This window comes from Alligator mississippiensis, chromosome 1, assembly GCF_030867095.1.
Source record: "Alligator mississippiensis isolate rAllMis1 chromosome 1, rAllMis1, whole genome shotgun sequence".
Classification (NCBI taxonomy): Eukaryota; Metazoa; Chordata; order Crocodylia; family Alligatoridae; genus Alligator; species Alligator mississippiensis.
This window is the reverse complement of record NC_081824.1, coordinates 479371390-479385194: the sequence shown is the minus strand read 5'-3', so window position 1 is coordinate 479385194 and position 13805 is coordinate 479371390. Positions and strand designations below refer to the sequence as shown.

Genomic DNA, 13805 nt, shown 5'->3' with positions numbered 1-13805 from the left:
ACGCTCTCTCTGGAAATCTCCGAGCCGGATCTCTACCGTCTTCTGGATGATACGTGTAAGTGTTTGTAGGAGCGAGTCTGCCGTCCGCCCGTCTTGCTCAGCGCTCCCCTGCCTCAAGTGAGAAGGAGGGAAATGAAAGGATGCTCTTCCCTGAGGAGTGGGGTAAGATAAGGCAGACCACCCAGTTAGTTGTCTCCAACGGTGGAAGTCTTTATTTTACTCAGAGACAAAAGTATCTCCTTGCTAATCGTCTCATTAGCTGGCGGCGGTGGGTTGGCCGGCGAGGCAATGACTGGTTAAACTGGCGGTGGCGGACTGGCCGCGTGCATCAGGTCTGGGTTGCCCCTGCCCTGCAGCCTGGCCCGGAGACGCTGCCCTTCTGGCGATGCCAGGCACCTCCTCGGGCACGAGCTCTCCTGCCTTCCCTCCCGGATCCGTACGGCCGGATCGGTGACTCCTCCTGCCCCGAGGGAAGTGTGATGGCTCCCGGAGTACTAATAATGCGCCGCCCTTCAGCCGTCCCGCGCCGACCCCGGCCGGGAGCCCGCAGGTCAGCGCTCCCGCCTGGCCCGAGCCCGCCCGCTGCGGCCTGTCCCGGAGGTGAGCGTCTCTCCTGCCTGCACCCGTGACTGCGTTTTGCCTACAGTTGCACCCTTGGTAACAGGGGCTCGGCTAAAGTCCGCTGTTACCCCTAGACCTGCTCGTGGTGCACCTGCCCATGCAAGAAAGAGTGCGGTTAGCCTTGGTTATGACCTCGTCACATGGCGACTCGTGTTCATTTTGGCATGAGGCAGGACTCCGAGGTCTCTTTCCAGGGCTGTGGTGCTCGAGTGGGCAGGACTTGGGTCCCAACCTGCAACGAGCAGCACCCACATCCCAGCCCTTCCCCTGGCCGCCTGCAGCCAAGCTGCTCTCATTTCATATGCCAGCTGTTTGCAACCCCACAGCAAGGATCTCTGCTCTGGCAAGATAACAAGGGTGAAATAAGTGCAGGTTTATGGGCTAAATCAAGGTTGAAATGAAGGTGTTTGAAAGGTGTGAATGGGCTGGAGCTCCATGTTTTTTGCTGTTCCCGCTCCTCCTCCCTGGGCCCCTCCGGAGGCAGCGCAGGCTCCACCTGGATCCGTTAAACTGGAAACGAGACACAGGAGACGTAGCAGCCGGAGGGACGGCAGCAGTGGGCAGACACTGACCTGGCACTCAGCTCCACCCGGGGTCACTCCCTGCACCGGGGGGAGGAGATGCCCCCTCCAACACACCGCCCACTGCAGGGTCCCCTGCGCTGCTTCCGGCAGTAGGGCTGTGCGAGTCGGCAGTGATCCGGTCCGGCTTTGGATCCGGCCACTTAGGATGGCAGTGATCCAGTCTGGAGCTCCAGACCGGGTTTCTGCCTTGATCCGGCTGAAGTGGCTCCGAAGCTTCAGAGCCACCTCGGCGATCTGGCCACAGGGTATAATGGGGAATCAATGGAAGATCTATAACTTGGTTGTTTTTGTCCAATTTGGATTAAATTGGTAGGGATGGTAGCCTCTGTGGAGAGCACTAAGTGTGCCATATTTTAAGATGATTGGTGTAGGGGCTTGGGGGAACTGCACCCCAAATTCTTGAAAGCCAAACGCATGTCACGGCTGTGTGTTACAACACAGGGGGTCAAACCTGCAGGGGTGGTGGCTCGTACTGAGGCCACAAAGCCTGGCAGCTGTGTGTGTCCTAGACCAGGCCTGAGTGCGTGCTGGGCCAGCCGTGTGTGTCTCGCGGGGGGACTCTGTCGTTTGGGGCCCTGCGCCCCAAGCTGCCGACAGGCAAAACTCGTGATGTGGGTGGGTGACACTGTGTGTGTGTTAAGGTGTGCCCTTCCTGGTGCTGGGGCCTCTGCACAACACGGCAGTGTGCCCCACTGAGGCCTCCTCCTCCCCTACAGCCTCACGCCCGGGCCTCCGCTCTACCTGACAGCAGGTACAATAACTCAGCTGGCTCAACGCCAGTAGCATCAGCATCGGCATCAAAGGTACCCACACAGAAGTGTCACAGAGCCTGTTGTTTCATACAGGAATTGACAGCGAGAAGTAAAGGTGTTGTGTTGTGTTGTGTTGGACATATGATGTTATTCATGGTGTGTGATGGCTTATCTTGTGTTTTTATGTCTATATGTGTATTATGAATAAAAAGGAGTACTTAAAAAAATGTATCTTTGGACGCTTTAGTGTTGCAAACCCCTTTGTCAGGCTGAGGAAGTACCTGCAGCTGGTCGTGGGTGGAAGGAATAGTAAAGAAGCCAGCGGCTGGCCTGGCCCACAATGCAGGCGAGAAAGCCAGTCAGTGAAAATGGAAATGGAGGTGTCGGGGGGGAGGGACAGGCTGGGGTGGGGGGTCGGGGGAAAAGGGGGTGTAGGAGCACAGGTAAAAGTGCAGAGGTGCCTGGGCTGTCAGGTGTCCGGCCGGGCGCAGCGTGCCAGACTCCACTGTGTGCATTGAGTCCAGGAGTTTCTGTACCGACTGCCCAGGAGGCTGATGAAGTGCAGTCCGTGGTCCAGCTCTGAAAGGTGGTTTGTACAGTCAAACACGCACCTGACCTCAGCACCAGAACTGAAGCCACCTTCCTACAGCTCAAAACACAAAACCTGCCAACTCTGTCCTGTACCCCGCAACCTGCCCACCAGAATCTAGCAAAGACAACAGACCCCGACTCCCCGTGGGGCACACTCCTCGCCAGAACAACACTCTGCCTCCAGTCTCTCAGGCCTGACCCTGAGAGGGAACAAATTGCAATGCAAACCACTTTGCAGAGCTGGGCCTATGAACTGATGCCGGGTGTATGATCCAGGCAGCAGCCACACTCATCCTGCGCTGCCAACTCAGTCACTTCGCCCTGCGCCAGGCTGGGGGCTGGTCCCACCTGGCAGGAGCCACATCTGGTGCCTGCCCGTGGGGCAGCAGCCGCAGCAGTGGGAGTGGCACGGGAGCAGAGCAGGGCGCGGAGCGGTGGCACCGACTGGAGCAGCCCCCGCTGGCTGCAGCCTTTGCCCAGATGTGGCTGCACCTCATGGCTCAGCCCGCACCGCACCCCCTGCCTCGGACCTGCTTACACGAGCGGGCCCTGAGGGGCCTGGAGCTGGGACTTGGTCCCAAGTCGGTCACACAGGGACAGGTACCACTGCTGGTGGACCCGCCCTTCAGCTCCGGCGTCTGCACCTTGGAGAACAGCCCCCGCCACGTCTTCTTTTAGGTGGCGTCCGGCAGCAGTGTGGGGCCCATGGGCTTAGCTCCGGCCCGCTCCCGACCAATGCTGGGGAGGTGGGGAGGGGGCAGACCCGGGGCCGAGCCAGGGAACTGGATGCTCCCTCCCATCGGCTGGTGCTGGGCTGCACCACCGGGCTGCAGGGGATGTCCAGGGGGCTGCCCAGGGCGGCTGTGGGGGGTGTCCGGGGCTGCCCAGAGCAGGCTGCAAACACCTTTACCTTGTTTTACCGTTTGTCTTTCTAATTTCTCCTATTTACACTTTCACTGACATCCTGCCACACTTACAGCTTCTCTCACTCCTTGGAGTCTCAGACCAGCAGAGACTTCCTATGCTTGAAGAAGGGTGACTGCGCCCGAAAGCTTGCCAAGAACTTTCTTCCAACTACTCAGTTGGTCTAATAAAATATTCTGCATCTTCTCAAAGAGCCTTGCCTTTCTAACGCAGGGCTCTTGGCTTGGGTGAGCCCGGGCAGAATTGTGTACTGCCCACCCACCCCCGTGACAGAGCCCAGCCCCTCCAGCAGCACACTCAGCTTTAAGACCAACACTTCTCCAGCCCGCTGTCCCTAAAGCACACACAGCTGGAGGTGGATTAGGTCCACCCAGGTCCCCAACACCCCTTCTCTGCACCAGGCCTGTAGGCAAGATGCCACCACCCCTTGGGGTGGCCGTGGCCTGTTTTCAGTCTCTTTGCTTTGGGGGCATGGACTCAAGTTCCTCCGTCCGGTGACCGTGGTGCCTTGATTTGAAGTGAGCGCAGGACAGGAGTGGGTGGAGGGGACCTGCTCCTGTCGGCAGCCCCGCGGCAGTGCTGACAAGTCCTTTGCTGCACAGCGGGGTTTAATTTGAGACCTTTCAGTGATCTCTGCCCGTGTCCACACAACAGGGTCTCCCCGGGGTTTCTCATTTATCCTGGGAAATGAAGACTGCTCCGTGGTTGAGGTGGGGAGGAGGGGAGGAGGCAGTACTTCTCCTTTGCCGAGGTGTAACTTTACTTTCTGTATAAAAGGACTTTTGTGGTATTTTATGCCCGACTCCATTGAAAAATCCCTCCATGGGGAGTGGTAAGAGTCAACACCCTTTCTGTAATAATCCCCAGAGTTTTGCTGAAGACAAAAAAAAAAAGCAAAGGGAGGCAAGGGGGCAAGAAAATAGAAAAGGGCAGTGATGCAAAGGAGAGGTCATTCAGGATGGAAAGAGCTGCGCTGTGGAGACACTGCATTTTGAAATGAAATGTAGATTTAATGTCCAGGGTGCTGCATCCAGCTTTGAACTTCCCTCTCATTCTCTCCTCCCCTTCTCTTTCTGCCAAATGTATTTCTCAATGGACAGCAAACCTTTTTTGTGAAGACTGAAATAAAATTAAGGTATTAAATATGTGGGGTTTCTCTTTCTCAGACCTTTCATTTTCCCTGCTGGACAAGGCATGGGATGAAGGGTGCACTTTTGTTCTCCTGTTTTCTATTTGTAGCATGCTCTCCGTGCTGTTGAAATAACCTAGAGGAGTGAATCTCAGCCAGGGTGAGTGGGCACTCTGGGGTGCCATCAGATTTTTTTTAATGGTGCCACACAATATTAGTGCTGCTAGTTGTGTATCCATCTGCATATGAATCATGAATAAAATGCAGAAGTTTCAGAAAGGAATCAATAACGTAAATAAATTGTGGATTTACTCTGCCATGTTTGCTTTGAAATATCTGTTGGTTTGTTTATTTTTTTAATTCAAAGAATAATAGAAAGTTACAACAAACAACCATACTTGTCAAGGATTAGCTCAGTCTGCTAGTATGTGCACTGTATTCACTTGCACTGGCTGGGAATTGAACCCAGGTCTCCTACATGGCAAGCAGGAATTCTACCATGAACCACCAATGCTTGAGGTAGCAAAGCTCCTGATGAAACCCCTGGAAAGAAAAGGTGATGGTGACTCTTCCCTCCATTCCAGTTCACTCCAAGGACAAACAAGCCAGAGGTTTTGGGAGCTCTTCAACGCCATGGCCCAAAGCTGATCAATAAGCCCTGGCCAGAACTGAAAGAAACAGCCTGCATTGGAAAAGAGGGGAAATGTCACCCTGGGGAAGTGATTGAGCCACCTTTGGTGTGTTTGTTTCTTTGTCTTTGCTTGCACAAGGACCTCTAATCCCTTTTTGAGCTCCTGCTTTCCATGCAACTCCCTCCTTTGCTGGGCTGGGTGCTGGGGGGATCCTGACCTGCAGTGATTAAAATCATCCGAGAATGTGGGCGCCCAAGAGAGGCTGGATGGACATAGCAGACGCCTGCATGTGTGGTGTCTGTGCTACGGACTGGGCATTTGGCTGTTCCTTTCCCTTTTTCTGGATTGATGTTTGCAGTCATCCTTCACTGGTCCCAGGGCAAGAGGGGGGAGATTTAAAAAAAAAAATTCCCCATGTTGCAAACCAAATGAGCCAAATCAACTCCAAATCCGTGAGTCTTTGCAGAACCATAAGTGGCCTGACTACCAGCAAACATCCTCCAGCCCCATCTGGGACTTCAGATGTCCCCAACTCCTTTGAGGGGCATCCTACATGCTGGGGTTTGGATGCCCCCGAGTTTTGCTTGCACTCAGCCATATGGCCACAGGAGCAAGCTTGGGAGGAGTCTCCCATGTCCATAAAGTGACATAAAGCCAAGATCTCCCCACTCCAGCAGCTACATTGGAGATGAATTAGGCATTACCTTTGTGGGTACTACCCCAGTGCCAGGAAAGCGGTTGTCCCCCGTTGCGACTAGGAAAACTGCCTCGGTGGTCACGATGTTTCCCCTGCCAGGTAAGCAAAGGACTACACTCAATCTGATTTAATATATAAAGTTAAATATATTCATCCTCCATCATAAGCCTTTCATCGCACAAGAAGAACTGCGCACGTGTTACAAAAAACACACCCATTCCCCTGGGGCTCCACACATCCACCCGCTGCCATAGACCTTTGGTCCAAAGAAACTCTTTAGGGTTTAAAATCTCAGTTGATTCCCTGTCCTTTTTGCTGTCGATGTCACTGTCACTCCCACTGCTGCTGATCCTGTCGCCGACCTCCTCGCTGTCATCGGGTCCGGTTATGTCGCTGTCCTCTTCCTTCTCACTGTCCAATTCCCCTCCCGTTGGGCTCTGGAGCAGCCTGTACCAAGCATCTCTCTTCCACGTGGAGTTGACTGTCTCTTCTCCATCCTCTCCCGCTGATTTCTGGTAGTGGGATTGGAGCTCACTCAGAAATGTGATGAACTTCTTCTGATGATCATGGAGTTAAAAGGAGCTACATCAGAACTATCGTCAGGATTGTCACCTCTCCTCATCGAAGGACATACAAATAATTAACACGGTAATCAACTATCATGGTTATCTAGTATACAGAATAAGTATGTAGCAGGGCACTGGGATGTACCTGATCCTTTAGGAGAGCAAGCAGTCTGAGAGGCTGGAAGAGGGCTCAGGCTGGAGCTACATGAGCCCAGCGTCTGCACCAGTCTGTTCGTTTCTCCCCAGCTACTACACAGTGCACAACTCCTGGCTCCGGGTCCCTGAAGGGAACTGGATTTTGGCTGAACAACTCTACAGGTCTGGAAACAGAGGCAAGTTCCTTGGACTGAGGAAGACTGGGTTTACAGGCAAGTGGTCTTTATGTTACACCTCTAAAGACTGAGGTGTCTGCCAGACGGCGGTGATGTTTCTTATTGATTTATGCTTAGCCTTGAACCCTGGGGGTGCAGACTCAAGGCTTGCTTAGAGAGCCAGTATCCCAGGAGCCCTCCCACTGAGGGTGGGACCCAGGGAGGGGTCCCAGAACTGAAAAAAGGCTGAGACCCAGATGACGAGGTCCAAGAGGCCCAGAGCCACCTGTGTCCAGGGCTGGGCGGTGGAGGGGTCTGAGAGCTCAAAGGGGCAGAGTGTGTAAGAAGGTAAATCAAAGGGAGAACACCTCTGAGGCTTAGGGCGTGGAGTAGGGGAGGAAAAGGAACCACACCGTTTGCCCTTAAGGCTAGGTCCCTGTAGGGCACCTGCAGTCAGGCCGAGAGGAACCTACCAAGGTTGGATGTCTGGATAGCGGCCCATGGGGCCTCAGACCCAGGGGAAACTTACTGGATTGGCGCTCACTCTAAGGCCTGCTAGCAGCCCCCTTGAATCAACCTGTAATGTTAAGAGCAAGGCACGGCTAGTGAACAATGAAGAGAGAGTGACATTAGAGCTGGAGCCAGGCAGGAGCAGCAAGGCTGCTAGGGGTGTCATGGCAGCCCCTGTGGCTGTGAGCCTGTCACAGCGTACTTCTATTTTTTCCTTTGAAAGGAAAATATAAAGTAGTGATAAAATTATGATCGCATAATTTGCAATTTAATGACTTATTTAAAATTGGTTTAATGGACCACCGATAGTAGAGTGCAGCCCCAACAGTTTTACACGGCAGGCCAGGCTGCCAGTGGCCAGTACATTCATGGGCTGGATCCAGGTGTTCCTGCTCTGGCACGTGGGTGGGCACCATCTGGCCAGGTGGGGGACAAACCGGCTTCAACACAGCCCTGATGGGGAAAGGAGCTTGACCCATCCTTGTGAAGAGGGAAAGAAGGCTAGCCAGGTGACCCTGTAGGGAGGGAAAGAGTGCGTGGCCTGGCCCAACCCGGCCCTGCAGGAAAGGAAGGGGACACGGTCCAACCCTGATCCCGAAGTGGGGGAACGTGGCCCAGGCCCACGGGGGAAAGAGGCATAGCTTGGCTCAGACCAGCCACGCAGGTACTGGGGCTTGGGGATTTGGCAGGGGAAAGTGGGGGGAGGCTGTGTTCATGGCCACCACTCGCTTGCTGCCAATTCCCCAGACCCATGGGGAGCCCCACAAGCCAGATGTGATGGCTCCATGGGGCTGCATTTGGCCCAGGGGATGCAAATTGAGCAACCCTTGTCTAGTAGATGTATAATACAGCAATTTATATTTGCTTACAGAGATAATTAATAAAACATAGATATCAATGAAATGTTAGTTATAATCTCAAAAGATTAAAAAATACCTGTCAGCATTTTCATTTTTACACTCTCTGCCTTGTATGGATAGCCATTTTAATAATATAACATTAGGTATCGTTTTCAAAAGATCCTGCCTGTTTGAAAATATGGACAAGTGGAGCAGCTGTAAATGCTTCACAACAAGTTGTAGCACTGAAAGAAGAAGAAAAAAAAGTTAATTTCTCAGTAAGTGAATTATTTAACATTTTGGGCGCTAATAATACCCATGGTTAGTTCTGTAGACAAGAGATTTAGAAATCCTTTCCAAGAGTTACCAAAGTCCCATGTTCAATACAAATCACCACTTGCAAAGATATTAACAGAGCCAACAGTCTTCAAAGCAACCTTGAAAACAGCACAAGAAAAGCTGGCAAGTAGGGTCTGATGCTTTTCCACCACAAATCATACTAGCCTATCTTCAAAAAGGCCAAAAGGTTCCCAAACAGTTACGACTTTTATTCCCTACCAGCCATTACTAGACCTGAACTAGCAGCTTAAAAGTCAAAACTTGTCATTCTATTTTTAATCCGCCTTGGTTTTTTGCATTTTTTAATCTATTTTTAATCTTTCTTGTTTCCCCAAGAAAAGCCATTTTAAGGATCCAATCCAATTGACACTGAGATGAATGGGAGTCTTTTCACTGACTCTACAGAGTACTGAATCAAGCCCAAAGCATTCATAGTGGATGATTTCCTCTTTGGAACCCCACCCCCCACTCCACAAGAGAAATATCCCATACTAAATCCTAAGATTAATGTAAAAAGATGATACTATCTCACCAGAGGAAAGTGTTTAGAGAGGTGAGAAACAGAATCTAATATTAATGGAAGGGTAATTATTGGTTTGGCTAGACACTTTTGCTTCTCTTTGCTCTAATTTCCCAACCTTAAAATACAGTGCACCTTCTCTTTGGGTGTGCATCATACAGTATTTCATGACAATACTTTACCCATTTAAAGGTAAAAATCCCAGTAATACAACATTCAAATTGGAAGATTTAAAATTATAGCAAAAACTAGAATAAATACCCCCCACCACAATTCTGCCTAGATAAGTCTTTTGGTTTCTATTTAACAAAAGAAGATTGATAAATATAATTCTTCCTACACGTTCAAGTTAACAGGAACAGAATGATTCATATACACTACAGTACTAAAGTAACTGCATTACTGGACTCATTTTTGGCATCTAAACCTACTACTTATGTTCACTTTGAAATTTTAAAAGCCTTGGTGGGGTGATATAGTTGGAGGTAGTCCTGCTTCAAGCAGGGCTTTAGACTACGTGACCTCCTGAGGTCCCTTCCAACCCTAATTTTCAATAATTCTGTTTAGCTTTGGGAGCTTTGAAGCATGGAAAGTTTCATTCAAGAAGTGAGTTTCAAGATTTTCCCCCTCCCCCCGAAATGCAGGAGCATGTGAAATCACATTTTACTGTAAGTATTTTTAAAGTATAATTATAACTGCTATTGCTAAATGAATAGATCCTACTAGAAAGGTAAGCCAAGCAACTTCCTGTGTCAGGGAGCAGATATGTAGTAACTTAACGGAATCAAAGTGGTTCCATAACTTCATCAAGCACTTTCTCCTTTCTTTTCCTATGTGCATGCATGGCTATGCAAAGGGTGTGGGAAATGATGTTTCAGGCCTCACCTAGCCAGATATTGTGCCTACTTAATTAAAATTAGTTTAAAAAAGTTATCAATACCAGCTACACCGAGAAAACCACCTGTGAATTGGTGTGCACTAGCTTAAATTGACCAGATTGAGTAAACCAGAGTTAAACTGGTTCCACTTTTTGTGTAAGCAAAGCCAGAGGCATAACCAGGAGCGTCAGTGCCCGGGGGAGAAAGCGCCGAGCGCTGGAGCGGGAGGTGAGGAGCGTCGAGCGCTGGAGACTCCCTGAAAACCGGCAGTTTGTTCAGTAACGAACTGACTGCAACTTGAGGCCTTCAGGCCTACGCTGAATGAAACAAGGAGACAATTCCAGTCCTACTTAATGTCTTCACTGGAGCATGTCTGAAATCAGTCCCCATTAACAGGCATGAAAAATATATCCAGTTGCTATTGAAGGTGCCGTAGAGAAAGCGATCATCGTGGCTTCCTGTACCTAGTAGAGTGGTTTCTCAGCCTTTTTTGGCTCCAGGCGCCCTTCTGCAACTTGCCTGAATTTCGTGGCACCTGCTTTTCAAGAACTCATTTCAGTCATTTTTTCATCATGAAAAATAGTAGACTGGCCCCCACCCCTACCTCTGGCAGAGAGCTCAGACCACAGCAGACACAGACGGCTTCTGATGCTACGGCTTCCTGCCTGAAACCTCGAGGTCTGCCGTGTGAATGGCATGCAGGTGTTCACATGCCTCACAGAGCTAATATCACACAGGAGCCCGGCTGAGACTTACTTATTCCACGTGCCCAGACCATCTTATCAGGTCTCTTTATCTGCGATGTTGCTGGAAAAAAAAGTGCATTTTTGCCAGATGCTTACAAAAGCGGACGCATCTCTGATCAGTGAGTCTACGTGGTGCGTACCACACCCAGCACCACTGCTAAGGGTCCTGCAGAAACCGAAGTGTTGAACCAGCCTTCACTCGTGCACCTGGGCCGTGCACAGCGGGGCAGGCAGCGCGGGCGAGGGGAACAAGAGCAGCGCCAGCCACGGCTGCACGCGCCCACGAGCTTCCCGGGAACGGGGTCGCCCCGATTCACCTCCCTGGGCCAAAGGGGTCTCACTGTAAAGGGCGACTCCACCAAACTCTGCCCCCGCACCCACCTTGCTGCCTGGGGCGGAGGCAGGGCAGTGCCCGGCTCCGTGTGGCTGCGGGCTGCGCTGAGCGGTGCCCCCCACCCCCGGCCGGCACCGCGGGGGAGCGGCGGCGGCCGCAGGGGTTCGTGCGGCGTGTTGGAGCGGTGCAGCGCGGCGCGGGGCGGGGCGGGGCGCGCACAGACGTGCTCCTCGCTCGCGCGTGGTCGGTGTGCGTGACGGCTGGCCAGTAGCACTCGGGAGTCTTGGCGATAAACTCCGCCGGGGTCTGCCAGGGGCGCTATAAGAACCTCCAGGTCGGTGCCTGTGTTGCACACTTGGCTTGTGACGTGGATGCTGGCGTTGTACTTCCAAGCCAGCGGATTTGGCGCGCTTGCTGTCAGCTGTCACTGCCGGTCAGAGGCTTAGCGATAGGCCGGTGTCGGACGAGTGCGGTCAGTGCGGCCCGCAGCGCTGTCCCCTGCAGGCACCGAGCCAACGCCGGCCGGGGAGCCAGGCCCCTTGTCTGTGTCCAGCCGTGTCCCGCTGTGCCCTCGGGACTCCTGCGCCTGCTCCCTCACCCCGCAGCTACCAATGGACCAACACCACCCCCACTGGCAGTGCGCTGCGAGGGGATGTGTGCGTGGTGCAGCACCGCGCTGTGCCGGGATTGCAGTGCAAGCTCTGCACGTGCACCCCACAGCCCAGCGCAGCACGTATCGCCCCGGGGCCCCTCGCACTGCGCCGTGTCTGGGGAGCCCCTGCTCTGTTGTGGGGCAAGTCTGGGAGCCCTGCCTGGGGGTGAAGCTTTCACAGCACAGGCTGGTGGGAAGCCCCTTGTCCTGTCTCCCTGGGAGCCTGGTCCTGCATCCGGGTTTGTGTCCCCTCCCAGCGCTCTGGACCTGCACAGAGCGAGTCGGGGCACTCGGAGCCCAGGGCTCCTCTCTGAGCCTCCAGCCCGATGCACTGGTGAGGCCCTTCGTGCTCCCTGTGACCCGTGCGCTGATCTCAGCAGCTGCAGCAACCAGAGGCCGCGAGATGAACAGTGCTGCATGGACCCCGTGTCTTTGCGATCCCCGTGTCATTCTAGTTGTGAACTCACAGTAAGGGCAATAATTATTACTAGGGATTTAATGGAAATAGAATTACATGGGCTCCTGTAATCATAACAAGCAGGGCTGGAAGGCACCTCAGGAGGTCTCATCTAGTCCAAGCCCCTGCTTTGTATTGTTATGCGAGAGACAAATCAATGTCTGAAAAATCATCAGAAAATGGTCAGTGGTGCAATTTAAACTAAAACAGGTTTCCCTCAATTTATGTGGGTTTGATTTATGTGAATTCACTCTTATGCGATGACCATTTTGTACCTGAACTTTGTTCTATGAGAGGTAAATTTGCATATATGCGATTCGCATATTTGCGATGTGGTGCCCCTGCTGCAGCCCCGGGAACAACAGACCCCACCTGCTTGCAGCCACGGGGCTGCACCCCTCTCCCTGCCCCTTCCCTAACCTCAGCCTCACTCCCTCCCTCCCTCCCTCACAGCCCTGGGAACGCAGCCCTATCTCTTTCATTGTAAAGTGGGTTTGCTTTATGTGAATTCAATTTATGCACCGTTCCCTGGAAACGCATCTACCGCATAAATCAAGGGAAACCTGCACATCCTTCTCCCGGCTCCTCTCCAGACCTGGGGACTCTTGCTCCACCTCTCTGAGTGGAGGGAAATCAGACAGAGCACTACCTGGCCATGGTGAGAACGGGCCACCTGATTCCCAGCTCCATCCAGGGCTGACACCAGCTCTCCATTCTGCTCCATCTAGACACCAGCATGACCCCATGCTCGGGACAATGGCCCTCCTCTGGCCTGTGGCTGGGAACCAGATGTCATGGCTGTAGCACATTGAAAAGGGCTCTGCATAGCCATTTAAACAGATCATACTTCTGAGACTTAAGATGGCAGAGACAGACGGCTTGGGGACGGGCCTGATTGCTGTGATAACCCTGATCACCCATCAGGGATGGATCTGGTCTCGGGATGTCCCTCCCCAGCTGCCCTTCTCCTCAGCAGTTATCTCAGGACAGGAACAGGCTTTTTAATGCACAAGAGCTGTGGCACAGCTGGATGACATCGTGCAGGGCAGTGGTGGCCACCACCTTTTTGCTGAAGTGCCGCTAGTTAGACCTAGACCTTCCCCGAGTGCTGCTCTGATCCCACCGATGCCCGTGTCTCTGCCTCTGTCCCAGCACCTCCCGCTACCTTGCACCCAGGCTCACATGCCAGACCCAGCTGCTGCCCATGCCCCTCATGGCACGCATGCTCGGCTGGCCACACTAATGTAGGGAAACAGGCAGGGGCACCTCTGCACACCCACAGCCAGCCGGGCTGGTTTCAGTGTTGAGCAGCCAAAACCACTGCCTGGGGATCCTCTAAGCTAAGTCTGTGCAAGTCCCAGAGTCCTGGGTTGTGGAGGGGAGAAGCCAGCCGAAATGTGGTGACTGTGTCTCATCACAGGTTCAGAGCCCATGTGTGGGGCACTGCGGTGGTCGGAGAAGTGGCTGCAGGAAGAACAGCTGCCCAGGGAAGGGGCCTGGGGTCATGGGTATGGGGTCAGGGTCACTCACCTGCATGTCCTGGGCTGCCTGGAACTGGGGCAAGGGGGAGTCTGGGCTGCAGCGTTTGCACTCAGGTCCCTACAGCAGCCAGGGGAGAATTGAACCCCCATGGCTAGGGGAGCCCCACAGGGAAGGTCCCTTCAGCAGCACAAATCCTGCCCCATTGGCCTGGCCCGGCCCAAGGAGGGGGCCAAGGGCCTTC

General features: G+C 53.0%; 1 long non-coding RNA gene and 1 other non-coding gene across 5 annotated transcripts; both read right to left on the bottom strand.

Moving 5' to 3' along the window:
• Positions 1-4766: 4766 nt before the first annotated feature.
• On the bottom strand, positions 4767-11945 carry LOC132248815 (uncharacterized). Of its 4 annotated transcripts, XR_009460249.1 has the most exons (6): positions 11021-11945; positions 10498-10700; positions 8254-8401; positions 6642-6816; positions 5938-6022; positions 4767-5283 (listed from the first exon to the last, which is right to left on the bottom strand). It is a non-coding gene; the product is annotated as an uncharacterized LOC132248815 (long non-coding RNA). The 4 variants fall into 4 exon arrangements; XR_009460248.1 differs by lacking the exons at positions 4767-5283; positions 5938-6022 and having other exon boundaries at positions 6057-6816; XR_009460252.1 differs by lacking the exons at positions 4767-5283; positions 5938-6022 and having other exon boundaries at positions 6057-6816; positions 10650-10700.
• Positions 5046-5115, bottom strand: TRNAG-GCC (transfer RNA glycine (anticodon GCC)). Its single transcript has one exon. It is a non-coding gene; the product is annotated as a tRNA-Gly (tRNA).
• Positions 11946-13805: the final 1860 nt, after the last annotated feature.